This window comes from Danio rerio, chromosome 20 (genome assembly GCF_049306965.1).
Source record: "Danio rerio strain Tuebingen ecotype United States chromosome 20, GRCz12tu, whole genome shotgun sequence".
Classification (NCBI taxonomy): Eukaryota; Metazoa; Chordata; class Actinopteri; order Cypriniformes; family Danionidae; genus Danio; species Danio rerio.
The window spans coordinates 26,193,270-26,211,658 of record NC_133195.1 but is presented as its reverse complement, the minus strand read 5'-3'; the positions used below and the strand labels follow the sequence as shown (position 1 = coordinate 26,211,658).

At 35.1% G+C, this 18,389-nt stretch overlaps 1 protein-coding gene across 15 annotated transcripts in view; it reads right to left on the bottom strand.

The window, feature by feature from the left end:
- The window catches only part of palld (palladin, cytoskeletal associated protein), a 150,885-nt gene that overhangs the window by 39,742 nt on the left and 92,754 nt on the right, over positions 1-18,389 (bottom strand). For 3 of the 15 annotated variants that reach the window (XM_017352599.4, XM_068215634.2, XM_073934100.1), the window contains exon 1: positions 2,246-2,335. The exons of 11 other annotated variants lie outside the window; for them this stretch is intronic. The gene's annotated coding sequence lies outside the window, so the exon portion shown is untranslated. Of the gene's footprint in view, positions 1-1,071; positions 1,324-2,245; positions 2,336-18,389 lie in introns of those variants that run through there. One more of the 15 variants, XM_073934099.1, reaches the window with a different exon arrangement.

The window sequence follows — 18,389 nt, the reverse complement described above, 5'->3', positions numbered from 1 at the left end:
TTAAACACATATAACCATTATAAGAATTATTATATGCATGTTATGAGTAATTATAAGACCAACAATGCAAATTGTAAATATTGCAAAGGATCGAAGAAAAATGTAACCTGTCTCAATCAAGAAAAAGTTTGAAGCACATATTTGATGCTTAAGAGGTTAAAATGCACACCTCTAAAACTTCTTTACTAAACGTATATAGGCCTATAAACTACTGTTTATTGCAATAAGTATATTAAGAAGTTATATTATAAAATATTTGCTAAAAACATAATTTATACTTTTTTTTTAATGCATCTAATATTTTTAGCCAGGTTTTGAAATTGCAATATTGTCAAAAACACAGAACTTTCAGATCTTATACGTAAAAAGGCCTAAATGCGAGGTCCAATTATTTGCTTCACTCCAACTAACACAAACACTTGTGATCAGTTCATGAGATCAGCCAGATCATCCAGTATCGATCGGGTCATTAAATGTGATTATCGACCGATACCGATCTCCGGCCGATCGATCAGAGCATCCCTAGAAAACACACAAAAAAACTACTAAAATGTAAAATAAATCTCTGTTTTATTATATTGAAAAATGTAATTTTTCTTGTTATGTTGAAGTTTCCATGTCAATAATAGTCAATATGTCTAAAGACTGGGTTCTTCATAAATATTTCTTATTACTTTATGTTGAAAAGAGTGGTGCTGTTTTCTGCTTAATTTTTGCAGGATTATAAAATCAATATAAAGTATAAAATAACTATATTAATTTGAAGAAAACCTTTGTAAAAACAAAATCACCTACTAAATATTAAATAGTCTTTACTGTCACAATTGTAATGCATTCTGACTAAATTCAAGTAGAGTTCTTAATAAAAAAAACTTACTGACCCTAAACATTTGAACAATAGTTAATGTATAGAGTACATGCATAATGTATCACATACTCGACATACATAAGATCTGTGCTTTTTACTCCTGAATAGTCAGAAAAGTGTTTTTGTCTTCATTTAAATGTTCCAAAAAATCAGAATTCAAATAAGAAAAAGGCATGAATGAAACCTTTAGTCACAACACTTACAGGAAAACTTACAGCAACCCACTTTTCTCTCGTTCTTTTCCACTCCATTTATCTATAGTCGAAAAGTCTTGACCCGCGCAGTCCATTATTCTCGTTCACATTCACCATCTCTCTCAATCCCCTCCCCCATCTGTTTCTCTCTAATTGCATGCACAGCACATAAAACAGAACCAGACTGTTTTCTTTTCACATAGAATGTCTTATTGCATCCTTTTTTGCTTGCTCTCCCTCTCTTTCTCTCTCATAAAGTGTGTATATGTCTGGATTGTAGGAATGCGAGCTGAAGGCATTCCTCTCCGGATTGGCTGAAAAGCCATCACCCATCACCATCAAATGGGATTACCAGCAGGGAAAGTGAGAGAGTGAGAGGGAGAAGGGACTACAAGCAAGAGAAATAAGTCAAAAACCAGTTTAACTAAGCGGCAAAGAAAGTTATACTGCAAAACTGTCTCTGCTTGCAATAAAAAAGGTTTGTACAAAAGCCTTTATAAAACCAAAAGTCCACTAAGCAGACACGCAATGAATTGTGCATCTGCTGTTGAGTAAAGTGCCAACCCACACACACATTAAAGAGATAAACATTCAACAGCGCAAAAGACTAAGCCACTAACATAACATATTTTCCAGATACTTTGGATATTTAGTTTTAAGTTTAAACAACCTACTTTTATGGAAAAAGCTCTGAGCAAAACTCTGCTGACTGACAGGACTTCCACAGAGCAGAGCATTTTTGGTATAGGTCTTTAACATCATTCTATTCATTACAGTTGCTTTATATTTTTTCTTTTGTCTTCAGGTAGGCTATCCTTATTTTTATGCTCTACTTTTGTGTATGAATAACACACAATTATAAAAAGTAGTAGTTCTCCCACCACTTTTATTTCTTTTCTGTAGTTGTGAACTAATTTTCCTTATTCCTTCCAATTTTGTTATATGGAAATCAATTCATCCTAAATACAAAAAATAAAATCTGCATAATATAAAGATAAAACTCAAAATAAAGATCAAACTGCTACACAAAAACTTAATAATTAACTCTCAAGCGTTTAACTGTTTACATTTCATGTTTTCTCACACAACGGACTTGCATGAATGAACAAATGAGTTACTCATTTAAAAAATGACCAACCTTCATCATTGAAAGTTACTCTGAGGATAAAAAAAAAGTTTGTACCTTGTTCTCCAACTCGTTAATGTTATTCCCGTTGCTCGTAGGTAATTCCTCACAGGTGTAGGTGTGTGTGTGTGTGTGTTTGAGGACTGCGGGTTCAGTCAGCTGCTCTTGTCTTTATATTGAAGCGCAGACATGCGCTGAGTGACGCGGCGTCTCACTGAAGCTCCGCTCTCTGACTCACTACAGCAGTCTGCCCTCTTGCTCGACATAATAAAAGTCCCGCAACTTCTCTTCATTATAAAAGTCCTTGTGCTAAACTTTGTTTAAACATAATGTTCATTTGTTTATTTTATTTTCGGCTTATTACCTTTATAAAATCTGGGATCGCCACAGCAGTATGAACCGCCAACTTTATCCAGCATATGTTTTACGCAGCGGATGCCCTTCCAGCTGAAACCCATCAATAGGAAACAACCATACACAAGCTACCCACTGCGCCACCGTGCTGCCCTTAACGTAATATATATACAGTAATATTATTTAATACAGCTTAATATATGATGTCAACTATTGTTTAAAGCCCCTAATTTATTTTTTGATTATTGAAACCCACGCGAAGGCAGGGAGAACATGCAAACTCTACACAGAAACACCAACTGAGCTGAGGTTCAAACCAGCGACCCAGCAACCTTCTTGCTGTGAGGCGACAGCACTACCTACAGTACTGCGCCACTGCCTCACCCTGTGTCAACTCAATTTAAACGTATTGTTCATTCGTTTATTTTATTTTCGGCTTAGTCCCTTTTTTAATCTCGGGTCGCCACAGCAGAATGAACTGCCAACTTCTCCAACACGTTTTGATTGCAGCGGATGCCCTTCCAGCCGCAACCCATCCCATGCACACTCATTTACACTCATACACTACGGACAATTTTAACTTACCCAATTCACTAAAGCCCCAAAATTGTACAATAAAAAGTATACTATTTAGTTTCTATTAACTAATTGATCTTTTTTATTTTCGGATTATAGTATTTATTTATGTAATGTTTTAATTTTGTATCATTTGTGTTTATTAGTTTGTTGTAATCTAGTTTAATTCATTATTTTTGTCAAATTTGAATACCTTAATTACTGGAATTATAAACATTTTTGTACAAATTATTTTGGGAAATAATTGTTAGGTAATTTAAATGCCTTTAAGACTAGAGGTATGTTTCTTTAATACCAGTATGCACTCTTTTTATCTTAATACAATTAATAAAACCTATTTATTATATTATTAAATTATTTTTATTTATTTACTCTTTAATGTGTTGCCACCAAACATTACACGGGTGTCTCAGGCTATAATTTGTAAACCCTTGGCCTAAATGGTGTCATAATTACTTGTTCACCAATGATCCTCATACTTCTTTCAGTGGTAATGAGAGATGTTAATCAAAAATGGCAAAGAAACAGTATAATATTTGGAAAACAAATAAAATAGAAATTTTTGTGAATGTGACAAATAATAAAATAAATAAAAATGAGTCTACCTTTCTACCATTTTTAGTACAATAACTGCAAATCAAACCTTTTTAATTAATCTACGGATATTTTATTTCATGCAGTGAAAAGGGTAAATATTTTAACCTCTACTAACTTACATGATATCTTTTTAAATAATTATTTCTATATTTTCTACTGCCACTGTATGGAGTGGCAATGAATAAAACTGATCAGTAAACATTTATAACAAGAACAGCCATAAAAGACTTAACAGAAAACTTAAAGCAACTCTTTGGCACAGACAGCACATTATAATAAAAGAAATCCAAAATGTTTAACACAAAACATCTAGAGGGAAATTTAAGCCACTTACATCACTCCTAATCCATGCGCATTCTTGCCTTGAGTTCCTCCTCTGCTCTTTAAACCTTAGATAACATCTCGCTCTTGAAAAAACGATATGAGTATGTTTTAGAAACATCCTCTAAAGCATGTAAACTGAAGGCGCCCCCAATCGGGAGACTAACATTAAATATTGCGTAATTTCACATTGTATTATTTCTTATATTAAACAAAGTAAGCATATAAGAACAAAAACACTGCCTAAACCTTGTAATTACTGTCTTTCCTAAACTTGAATCATCCACGAGGCTTGTTTTACCTGTCTCTTTGTTTGAAATTCAAAGATTGTTTTAATCTGAGATTGTTTACTCAGATAAATTGTATATCTAGCATTGTAGACAAGGATTAGTGACGATTTCTACATCTGCAATGCATGGATAAAATGTTCTGGAACATTTTCCAGGCTCTTTTTATTCCTCCAGTTCATTTTCTCTTCTTGACAATTGTTTTTCTGCTGTGTGTGTGACTTGTTTTAGACTAATAGGAGTATGGGTGCAGTTATCATTTCACTACTGGTGTGTAATGTGTCTATTTTCAGAGATGTTCTGTGTTCATCTGTGTTGTGTGATTGTCTCAGGGGTGCAGATGAGTCCATGAGTCGCCCCTACGGCTGGCTGAGAGGAAAACTTCATTCAGTGCTCATGTTAATCCTCACAGTGACTCATACCAGCCAGTAAAGAGCCAGGCGATATCTGCTGGTGTCAATCACTACAATAGTTGCCGAGCAATTTAAAAAACCCTGATAAATATATGTGACATAAATTCCATGGAAAACCGATAAATTATTTTCAGAAGTATTGCTTTTGTGTGACAAATGTCAAAACCTGTCTCATTCCCATGTTGTGTGTCCCAATTACAGAGTTTCTGGAACAAAACATCTCAGTTTATTTTTCAGATACGTTAAAACATTCCAATTGAACCAGATCCTATATTAATATATATATATATATATATATATATATATATATATATATATATATATATATATATATATATATATATATAGAGAGAGAGAGAGAGAGAGAGAGAGAGAGAGAGAGAGAGAGATATTATATAGGTTAAAATATATAAAAAATATATAAAATATAAAATATATATATATAGGTTTGACAGAACAAAGTCAAAAATGTTTGGAATGACATGAGGGTGGATTTCCCGTTCTTTATTTTTTATTTATTTAATTTTTAATCATCTAATAAAATTACAAGTTATTCAAAATAATCCAAAGTAAGCCTGTACACAAACAATACAATTCCCAGTGTGCCAGAGATTCCAAGAATGTGTCATAAATCATTCATATGTGTAGAAACACAAACAATCTACATGTCTTGTTTGGCAAATATCTCAAAGACCTTTAAGCCCATGAACAGACCATCAGTTAAGACTGTAACTTTCTATTGTGTCAAAACACAAATCACTGCTCTCTTTACAACAACACCACCCTCTTCTCAAACAGTCAATGATAATTCTTACAAAACTAACAAAAATCCACTTACTCACTCTCATTGCAAAACTGCTGGCTTTTGTCTATGGAATACTGATACTTTGAAAAATTGTTTCTGTTTTTGTCCACACATTGACTATTAGGATGTCTAATATTCTTTTGGTCCTCACTAACTTTTATTCTTCAGACAGAAACAGCTTTGTTTTTTTTTTGTTTTTGTTTTTTTAATATCTTCTTTGGTTAAGTGCAATTTAATTTATCAATGCACTGTGCCTTTAAATTCCGTATTACATCATATAACTATGAATATGATTTTTTTAAATCTAAGAATATGAACTCCCACTCTGCATTTCCAAACCATCATTTAAGCAACCAGTTTCTTCTAAACCACTTTCGCTTCACTTTTTCTTTCTTACTCTCCAGTCTTCCAGTAACAGTTTTTTATTATTATTGAGATGGCCTGTTCTGGACTTTCTCTTCCATATTTGGAAAGCTGCTTTATTCCCACTGGGCCACTATAACACTGTTAGCCAATACATCGCTGAGCCTGCGATCCTCCAGCCAATCCCACATTTTCCTGTCTCCATATAAGGATTGCACATAGTGCAATAGTGTTCGCCTCCACTTTGTGCTGCTCGAACATGCTAAAGTAAACTGCCTGTATTGATTTTCTAGGTCCTCTGTAAAAAAAAAACTTGCTAGCAGGGGTTATTAAAATGTTAAATTAGATCCAGCAATCCGTACTAGATAATTAAATCTACTTTTATTAAACAAGTATACATTAAAAGTATAGTTTTCCTTAAATTAAAACTATATCATTATTTACTTACTGATTATTTGTTCCAAGTTTCTTTCTTCTATTGAACACAAAGGAAGATATTATGAATATTGTTGGAAACCGAAGGCTTTGACTTGCTTCTAGTATGGATGTCAGTGGCAACCAATTTCAAACATTGTCAAAAAAACATAATTCTTAAAGGTTTAAAACCATTTGAAGATGAGAATATGATAAGCATATTTACATTTTTGGGAGATCTATATCAACTATCTGGGGATAACCTTCAATGTTGATTAAAGGCCACAATAAAGACATATATAATATCACTAAATGTTTTGGTTTTAAATAAATGCTGTAAAATTTCTATTTAGCAAAGAATCCTGTAAATATCTTCTTCAAGAGTTCACACTTAATGCTTGACGATGTTAGCAGGTTTGGCATGCTGTCCTGGGAGAGAACCCTGAGCTCAAAGATAGATGAGCCCATGGCTACCGCCTGGTCAATGAGCATAAAGAGGGATACACGATCAGGTAGGTTTGAAATCTCCCCCCAATTCGTTTGGCCTATGGCTTGATTAATAAGATGGCTCTATAGTAATAGACCAACAACCACTTCAGTGCATATGCATTAAGTGCTTGTGGCTGTTACTACTATAACTGCATCAGAACAGCAGAGTCACTCACTGTCTTCAAAAAGCGTCTGAAAAGTCAACAATTTAGTCTCCACTTTCCTTACTAATATGCAATTCCTTCTCTGACTCCTCCACTAACTACAAAAATAAATAAATAAATAAATAAAAATTTACTAAGGTTTAGTTTCTTACACTGTCCTTACACACCTGAAACTTGCCTACAGCACTTATTGTTGCTCTTATAGTTGTGTAAATTGCTTCCTTTCCTCATTTGTAAGTCGCTTTGGATAAAAGCGTTTGCTAAATAACTAAATATAAATGTAAATGTAAATTCACTTGTATCACATGTCTTTAGACTACAGGAGGAAACCAGAGCACCCAGGGAAAACCCACACAAACACAGGGAGAACATGTAAACTTCACACAGAATATCCAGACCGGCTCATCTAGGACTTCTTGCTGTGAGGCAGCATTGCTAGCCACTGAGCCACCGTGTCGCTCAATCCTAGATTGGGGGAGATAGGGAATAAAGTTAGGCTTGATATTTATGTTAATTTGGAATAATCCGATTGGCTAGCTAATGATTAGCAATATAGGGACCAGCTGCGGTCAGTCATATCACATGTAATATAATATAATATAATATAATATAATATAATATAATATAATATAATATAATATAATATAATATAATATAATATAATATAATATAATATATTATAATAATATATAATATAATATAACATAATATAATATAATATAATATAACATAATATAATATAATATAATATAATATAATATAATATAATATAATATAACATAACATAACATAACATAATATAATATAATATAATATAATATAATATAATATAATATAATATAATATAATACAATATAATATAATATAACCATACATTTTTAAATAAAAACTGAATTAACAGAAAAGGTTGTGTACCTAGTGTTTCTAATTAAAAAATGAGCTAATTTTGCCCATTAACAATTACCTACAGTATTTGTATGAGCCCTAATAGTATTGTGTATAAATAAACACAGCATAAAATTCACAGCTCGCAGTGGAAACTCTGGGTTCATTTCTAAAAATAAGGCTAAGTCTAACAATAAATCCCTATTGGTGCTATTTACCTACAGAGGTGCAACATTGATTGGAAAATGTTTGGGGAGCTGTCTCACTCAACAAAATCATCTGCAATCAAGCATTTTGTGCAGCATTTAAACAGATTTTTCCTGTAGAAAACATCTCTATATGCTTATTTTCTTTTGGATGTGCTTCTAAACCACACGCAACGCCTGTGCAAGAAACTGATTGTTAATACACCATTTGGGTCTTTACAAGCAACACCTCGTAAACAAACCAGCCTTGAGAAACAGTGCTGAGTCACACGCCAGCAATGCAACCGGCTGACCAGTGCGCTGTGGATTTAACCATAATGCTGGGCATAAGAACATGCTTTTAACACAATACCGTGACCTCAGTGTAATAGCTTTGTCTGTAATCATTACCATTATATTTGAACTGAAAAACTGACCTAAGAACCTGACTGAAAGAGTGAGGTGAAATACAGAGCAGCTGCCATTGAGGGGGCATTTACACAACACTGATTTCAGCTAAAATTGGAAAAACTTTTGTGCATTTTGGCTGTTCATTTACACAAAGACAACATTTTGGGGCCTGAAAATGCAAACTTTTGTTAACTAAATGTCATGAAACATTATCTCAGGAAAGCCATTCAGTAATCAAAACTTGCTACCTAGAATATGGGACACGTATGCTGATCTGTTCGGCGAAATATCTGACTGCGTGTCACCGCATCGCTAAGGACTAAAGCGATATAACTAGAGAAAAGGTACCACCCCAGTGACAGCTTGCGTACCGTTATTTCTGAGAGTGTAGCAAACAACATATGCTCGTAAAGCATGTTTTCACGCTAATATGCTGGTCTTGCTGGTCTCAATGCTGGTCCTGACCCACAAGACCAGCATTCAAACCAACAAGGCTCACATTAATATCAGCAAGACCAGGATTGAGACCAGAAAGACCAACACTAAGACCAGAAAAACCAACATTGTGACCAGCAAGACCAGCATTAACACCAATAAGACCAGTATTGATGCCAGCAAGACCAACGCTGAGACCAACAAGACCAGCATTAAGACCAACAAGACCAGTATTGAGACCAGCAAGACCAAAACTGAGACAAGCAGGACCAACATTAAGACCAGCATTGAGACCAGAAAGACCAACATTAAAACCAGCAAGTCCAACAGTAAGACCAGCATTGAGACCAGAAATACCGGCACTGAGACCACCAAGACCAGCACTGAGACCAGAAAGACCAACCAAGACCAGCATTAAGAGAAACAAGACCAGTATTGAGACCAGCAAGACCAACACTGAGACCAGCAAGACCAGCATTGTTGATCAGCAAGACCATCATTGAGACCAGAATGACCAGAGTTGAGATCAGCAAGACCAGCATTAAGACGAGAAAGACCAACCAAGACCAGCATTGATACCAGCGAGACCAGATTTAAGACCAGAAAGACCAACCAAGACCAGCATTAAGACCAGCAAGAACAGAATTGAGACCAGAAAAAACAGCATTGAGACCAGCAAGACCAGCATTGAGACCAGAAAGACAACATTTAGATCAGCACAATAAGCTTTGAGACCAGCAAGACCAGCATTGAGACCAGAAAGACCAACCAAGACCTGCACTGAGACCAGCAAGACAATATTGAGACCAGCAAGACCAGCACTGAGACCAGAAAGACAAACCAAGACCAGTATTGAGACCAGCAAGACCAGCATTGAGATCAGCAAGACCAGTATTGCATGCAAATATACCATAAACAGATGCTGTTTTTGTCAGCAGGGTATTGCAAAAGTGAATTATAGCCTAACTCGCACAAGCTAGTATAATAAACATAAATAAGATGTGTCACATAATTAAACATCCCTCATTGTTATTAAATGTCTCAGTTATCACACTACCATGCACAAATCATGTTCGAAAAGTTCAGTTTTGCTGGACAAAAATTCAAAAGTCTCATTGTGAACCGAATGTCTTCAGTCCAATGGTGAATAATGTAGATGTAGCTGGAGATGAATAGGAAATAGCTATTAAAGCTCCTTCGTTGAAACTAAATTGATCAGAATACTGTTTAACTGACATGCCACCACAATAACCACATCAGCACTGTAAACTCTGTATCTTAAAACCTCATGAGTTCGACAGAAAGCCGGTGTGGTTGTGGTCAAGCGCAAAAGAGCCTGAAATGTGAAAAGCGTATAGTTTGGGATCAGCCCTCAGTTTGCTCCAGTTGTCTCTAGTGTCCATGACTACAAACCCGGCTGCGGCTCATGGAGGTTTGTGGCAGGCACTGCGGTATGGCAGCAATGCAGTCGGCATGAAGATAGCAACAAATGGCACTTCAGCCAGGATTAAAGACTTCCTTTCTCATCTGTTATCCTCTCTGTCTCGCCCTTTATCTTCGTCTCTCCTTTTGCCACCATAGCCATCCACTAAGCCAGAATAAACACAAATCCAGCATGTTTTGATGAGTTATCGCTTAAATATAAACACATAATGAATAAGGAGCTAAATTATTGCATCGTTTACTTCAAAGAGACTTCCTAGGAGACTTTTTTGGTCTGTCTGTTTGTCTATCTCATAGACGGCTGATGAGTCAGGGTGTGGATTCCTGGCTCCTCGGGTCATGACCCAGCTTTTATCCATGAGCCAGTGATACATTTCTTTATCATGGTTTCTGCTTTCGGGTCTTTTTGTGACAGGAAGTGGAGTATTACTGTCTGTCTCTCTTTGGTGTGACTCGGACAGGATACAACACCTTTTACTTCCTGAAAGAATGTTTCACTCTCTCTGTACATTTTTTACACGTCAATAAAACAACTTACTAAGAAAACAAACTCTTTCAAGTAAATGTATGTGTTGCTGTTTGATTTTAACCCTTATGCTGTTGGGGTGTTTTAGAGTCTTATTTGGTTTATTTGGGTTTCAGCTAGCAGAATGATTTTTGGTGACAAATATTATTTTGACACCTATTTTGAGAAAATGCTTTGAATTAAAAATAAACTCAACAATACACTCTGGGCAAATTTACTAGCCTTTTGGTAAGTTAGGGATGAAAACATCCACTTAATTTAACAGCTGTAAAAATGCATCAGATATTTTGTTTTCATATTTAAATCTGTTAATAAACCTCAGTCCTGATTGAAACTACTAAACTGCTTAGACAATAACAGGATTTTAAGTCTTTAATTGCCAAATTCATGAATGATGTCACTGAGTTGGTGAAAAACGAACACAAAATGACCTATTTTCAATATAAAAGTAACTGTGGACTAGATTTTTTTTTTTACCTTTTATCGAAGTCTTGGACATGTGAAACGACATTGCCTTTGATGTGCTGTTTTTGATTGATTTTCATTTTTTATTCCTAATTTACTGTTGTTGGCTATTTTGCCCCATTGACTTCTATTATAGCCACTGTTTTTTTTTTTTTTTTACAAAACCATGACACCAATCATGCATTTCTGATTGTTGGTGGTTTTCCGTTTTTACTTTTTTATTTTAATTTTTTTTTGTGCAAAAAAGGCTTAGTTTCTGGATTTTATAAGGAGTATAACAGCAAATTAAAGTGTGTGTATGTGTGTCTGAGTGTGAGAGTGATCGTTACGCACTTATCTTATTGTGTCTAAGAAAATCAAAATATGCATACCAGCTCTCAGAACTACACGGAGTAAACAAAAATAAAGACTGTGTATTTATGCACTATCAAATGTGGTTATAATGGAATTCAATGGGACAAAAATAGCCACCAACTGTAAATTAGGGAGAAAAAATGAAAATCTAACAATGCATTAAAGCCAATGTTGTGTCTAATCATTCACATGTTCAAGATTGTAATATGTGATAAAAATCCAGGCCACAATTCATTTCGTGTCATTTTCTTACCAGATCAATGACATCATTTGTAAACTTGGCAATTAAAGAGTTAAAATCCTTTAATTTTTAAAAAAATTTAGTAGTTTTGATCAGGACAGAGGTTGATTAACAGATTTATGAAAAAAAGTGGAAAAAAATTATCTCATGCATTTTTTACAGCAGTTTAATTCTGTTTAATGTTTTCATGCCTAACATAACAAAAGGGTCGTAAATTTGAACAGTGCACAAGGGTTAAAATTAATAAGAGTGGCATGGCATTTGAACATTTCAAAATGATAGGTGGGAAGGTATCCATTTACTTCAAATATATAAATTTTACACCTTTATTTTACCCAATTTTTATGCCCAGCAGTAGAGTAATGTGCATCTGAATGCAGTTTCATTGAAAAAAATACTAGAAAATAAAAAATTAAGAAATAAATGATGAAAACTTAAATGTTAATCTTTTAATTTGTAATTTATCATTGTCATATGAACCTTAAGAAAACACAATATTTAATTAGTTGTATGCACATTATGACTTTTAATACATAAACATTTTCAGGATATACCTTGATTCATGACGCGGTGGCGTAGCAGGTAGTGCTGTCACCTCACAGCAAGAGGGTCACTGGTTCAAGCCTCGGCTGGATCAGTTCGTGTTTCTGTGTGGAGTTTGCATGTTCTCATGCGATACAGGGGAATTGGTTAGGCTAAATTGTCCATAATGTATGAGTGTGAATGAGTGTGCATGGATGTTTCATAGAGATGGGTTGCAGCTGGTAGGGCATCCGCTGTGTAAAACACATGCTGGATAAACTGGTGGTTCACTCCTCTGTGGCAACCCCAGATTAATAAAGTGACTAAGCAAATGAAAAGAAAATGAATGAATTAATTTTTTTATTATTATTATTATTTGTAACAAAAATCTATAATCTCTTGAAGTGTCTTACTAACTGAACCCACACTATGTATAATAACTATATAACTTTTCCCCCTTTGGTCATGTCTTATCGTGCCTAGTGGTATGTAGTCTCTACAGACTGATTTCAAAACTCTTTAAGAGCTTTAGTACCTCTAAAAAATCTTCAGATACTGTAATTGGTGGTATCACATAACCACTACCATGCCGATGTCAAAAAATAATCCAAAACCAAACAGACAGTTCATTTACAAAAACACATCTTGTGTTCTCATGAAAGAAGAATTAACGTCAATTTGATCCACTGAAAAAAAGAGGCTTCAAACACAAGAAGGTTTTCAGAAGGCTCTCAACCTCTCACAAACACATTATAATCCAGCTTGAATTTAAAAGGGCTTTGTGAAAAGTCTCACAATGTTAGCGCACACATTCATCAACCTGCACGGCTGATACCAGACACCGCCTGCTGCATATCTTTAATTCATCATACGCACACAAATACATACACAAAAATGAACATAACCGACAGCATGTAGACCCTGGAGCATAACTCAAAGAGTCTTCTCACTTTCTGTCTCTGCGATTCTTTACAAGCTCCAGGTGTTATCATTTCAGTGTGGTATGGACTTTACACACTGTGAAGCATGTTCCCATAAAACCCCTGTGATTTCAGACCACCAAGCTCGTAAATCAGTGGCACACACAACCATCTCTCTTCTTACACAGATGCTGCTCTGAATATAAAACCTCGGCTGTAACAGGGATTTACTTGTTCAGATAAATGTCACATATTGTGTAAAATGCCTTCATTATAAGCTTAAAGTGCCCCTATTATGTTATTTTAAGATGCTTCTCATATTGTTTTGCAGTTCTTCATGTGATCTGAGGGTCTCAAAAAACCATATTGGTTTTCTTGTAACAAACACTGCAGCATCAACTCTTTTCTCAGAGTTTGAAACAGTTCATTTAAAGATTTATAAACCCTCTCTAAACCCTCTGCTCTGCTCTGATTGATCAGATGGCACCGTTTGCAGTTATTGGTCTATAAGAACTTGTTTGAAAACTCAAAAGCCCATCATTATTTCTGAATTTGAGTTTTTGAGGTTTCCTTAACAGTGACACGAACAGTAACAATACACTGTAAAAAATATCTGTACGTTTTTTGTTGACCTAAATAGTGTAATTGATGTATTCGAACATCATTGAATTTTCTTTGGATTGATAATATTTACATTACTGATTTTTGTCAAACATAAAGTGAAGAAATCATTTTGTTAAAAGTGGTTTGATATTACTTTGATGTTTGATAATAGACGTGATCTAACAAAGGAACGAATTTGTATTGATCTGAATTCTCTGAGATTGTCAATCTCTTTATTTGATCGAGTTAATCATATTTAATGTTACAGAATCGTCAATTGAAAATAGGCAGTTTCTTGTTATGATTTTACATAAATAGGAACACAAACTGACTATCAGGCCTTTCATAAGGGACGTGGTTTGCTTTAGTTTACTCTTCATCTGACTGAGAGTGTTACTTGTGGAAAATAAAGGGATTTGTTTGAACAATCTAAAAAATATTAATAATAATAAATAAATAAATATCTGTAAATTAACAGTTTACGTATTTTGTGTTTTCCATTTATTTGCAGTACTGAATTGCATTATGGGAGCTTGATCCCTGCTCTGTCGACTTTTTATGTTGAAATTTCAACTCTTCAGTTTAACAAAGTGACTTTTATTGACATTTCAATAGTTTGAAATAATATAATGTTTAAAAAATAATATGTCAAGAAATAAGTGTAAAATAATAGAAAATGTATTGGCAGCTTATTACAGGGTTTTCATACTGTAATATACAACACCAACCCAGAGAAAATATCACTGTAAACCATTAAAAATGTTAATAAAAGTTGCATTTTCCAACTTTTTAAGGTTTAAAGTTGTCAGAAGACTTAACAAGCTTTTATAATGTGATTCAAAAGCATAATGGAAATAAAAAAATAGACACATGAATCACAAAATACAGAAACCTGCCATTTTTTTACAGTGTAGTGCTATTTTTATCATATCAGTTCAAGCCTCATTCTGAAAGTGCATGCAAAGTGGATTTGTTTTACAGCTCAGAAAACAGATCAGTGTGTTCTTCATGTATCAACAACACAATCCAAACTCTTCCAGGCCTCAGATACAACAACAGTCTTTGATCTTGGGCAGTCAATAAAGAACATAACCTGAGTTGCTTTTTTTTTACAATTCTTTGGGCAGACATTAAGTCTTATTGTTGGAAAATCTAAAACATCTTTTTGGGGGACTAAAAATAACTTTTTTTAGCATTAAGAAAATAGGATAACTCTATCTTAACACTAGGGATGTAACGGTATCAGAATTTCACGGTTCGGTAATACCTCGGTATGAATGTCACGGTACGGTATTTATTGAATCATTTACAGGAAAAAAAAAACTTTTGAAAATACTCCAAAAAAAGTGCCAAAAGTGTCAATGACATACAAATTAGCCATCTATCTGTTAGCTTTGAAACACTAACTTCAATTTTAATAACAAAAAAATATTAAACCATGTAAAAAAATAAAGTTTCAATTTAGTATTGTTGAAAACTCATCACATTCAACATTTAATCACTCACTCACTTAGATAGAGATGGGTTTAAAGGAAAATTATCATATAATTATAATCTGGTAAAAGCTGGTATCTCTGGGCATTTACAATGTCCCCTGCAACAGAAAAAAACCCCTCTCATTTGGTACTGAGGTTTCTGGAACAAGAGAGATATGACTTGGCCCAGGTTGACAGCAGTGGGGTAACATTGTGCATTGTCTTTCCCCCACTTGAGAAGACAAGCCATGAGTGAGATAGAGGTCTCTTTGCGGTACAAGTCAATGTCTGAATCAATCTGAACAGTGTGCTGTGTTTCTGCAGTCCCCATGACTTTTATTAGTCGTATTCCCCAACTTGCAGGCACGTGCACACATAGGGCTCAACCTGTGCAGTGCACATGCCCTTTTTAGTCTTGGATAGAAAATGCCCTTCCAAAACGATCAAAAGTGCCCCCGCGACGCGACACACCCTCCGTCCAATCCAGCCCTTCAGTAGGCGCGCGACAACACCTCTCTTGAATATGCGCGCTCAACCCCCCCTCGGCGCTTTACAATACGCGCGCCACAACACAGCTGATCAGAACGCGCGCGACAGCACCGCTATTCAGCACGCGCGCGGCGACAACACCCGCTTTAGGTTCGATCATTTCCATCTTTTTTTCATCTCCGCTACTAGCAGCACACTCCATTTCCGCATTACTGGATCTGTAGCGACAACAGACCGCAAAGGATTATGGCCACGCCGGGGCTGATGGGAAATGAAGTTTCAGCTACGTCCCGTTCGCTTCATTCGCCTGAGCAAATTTTCTCAGGAGACCTATAGTTTTACCGAGTCATGCGACTTCGGTAATATCGAAAAAATTAATATTGCGGTATGACGGTATTTACAATACCGTTACATCCCTACTTAACACTAGTATTAGGGCTGGACGACATTGGAAAAATCTTCAAATATTTTTTGTGATAAATATTGCGATATGAACATAGTTTCAGAAGATGATTTAACAGTTTTTCTGGGGAGTCTAACAGTATTCAGGTTCAGAAATTGAATAATCACAAAGCAAGAAAATGATTTTCTTACTTGATCCTAGTCTAAAATATCAAAAAAGTTCTTAGTTTCTTGCTTGTTTCAAGGAAATTATCTGCCTGTGAAATAATATTGTTTTCACTCTGAAATGTAGACATTTGGACTTGAAACAAGACAAAATTTTTAAGCAAGACGTGAAATTTCTGCCATGAAACTCGCACAGGCTGCTAGGTCACCTAATCTGCTCCAGCGTCATTAACTACACGGCTCAGGAGATTGATTGTAGCCACCTCGACAGCCAATGAGCTTGCTCCTCATCAGTTTAAATGCTCCACGATGCTTTACGCTGTTAAGCTGCTGTGCTTTTTCGGAGACCCTCCTCCACCCCAGCTCCACCTGTGTTAGATCTGCTATGAGGGTCACATATATTATGTAAGCAGCAGCTGCGAGTTATATTCTCAGGCGGCATATCTGTGAATATACTGGCAGTAGCAATTCTTGCTATATTGTACTTGCTTTGCCATCATTATCAAAGCAGCAGCAGCGTAGCAGATCTATACCACCAAGACCAATACATCAACATTGAAATATAAGTATTCATTCCCATGCTGGATCCCGAGAGGGGTCATGACAGAAATGTTTTTTTCTTTTTTTTTCATAAATCATATAAATTTTATATACAGTAAGTACAGTTATTAAATATAATTAAGTACAGTGATTAAAAGCAACTTTAATTCAGTCGGGACAGAGATGAGAACATTGCGATTTCGATGCTGAAACAATATATTGTGCAGCCCCAACTACAATTACACAAAAACCCTACTTTTTTAATATGAGCTAAAATAACACAATTCTTGAGATTTGTTTAGGACAACTTAATCCACTTAAGGTTGTTACATTAACTTAATCAATTTGTGTTGGGACAACCTGAAGGAATAGGGGAATTGTGTGGATCCCTTTTTAAATTTTGTAATTTAATAATGATGTTCAAATAAAATCCATATACATTTTCCTAAATGTGTGTATATTTCATTGCAAGATATATTTTTTTCTTATTACAAAACAAAACCTCAGCATTTCTATACCCTGAATGGCCATAACATTCAAATTGACTGGATGCATTTCAGCCTCCACTACTTTTTACTGTGTCTTTGAATATGTCTCTGTTTAACTTTCTACTAACAAAAACAAAACTTTCAGAGCCCAAAACATAACTGTACTTTAGAAATTTCTATCAAACTTTCATGAACAACGATGTTGTGACACATACAACGTCAAAATTGACGTTGTACCCCAATATACCCCAACATCAGGATTTTGTTTGGAAATGAAAATTGCGTTGACGTCAGAACCCAACGTCAGACTGATGTCAATGTCTAATATCCAACCTAAACTCAACCAAATATCAACATCTAATCATGTTACACCTTGAAGTTGTGTGGACGTTACCACTAAGATGTTGAATTTTGGTCACTTTCCAACACAACCTAATATCAACCCAATATCAGACATTCAAAACCTAATTTTAAAGCTTCATCTTAATAGAAGCTTTAATTCTAAAAATGACATGACAAAAATTCTATTTGATACTGTTTAGTAATGGTCAGATTGTTCACTATGGCTGTTCTAGGTTAAAAATTCTGCTAGTTCAAACATCCACAAACCACTATCCAAACAATAACCAAAAAAGTATTACAGTGATTTTTCTATGCAATATTTGCCTCAGAACTGACCCACAAAGCCTTTCCTTTGGATCAACGGCACGTAGGCGCCCCTTCAAACACCCTGTTCATTCACACCCTCCTATTTTCATTTCTATCTCTCTGTTCTTTCCTGTGCTGAAGGACATTGGGCTCTGTCTACAACACAAGGGCCCTGCTGCTGTCACTAAAGTCTGCCAAAACACACGGCGCAGTTTCCTGTA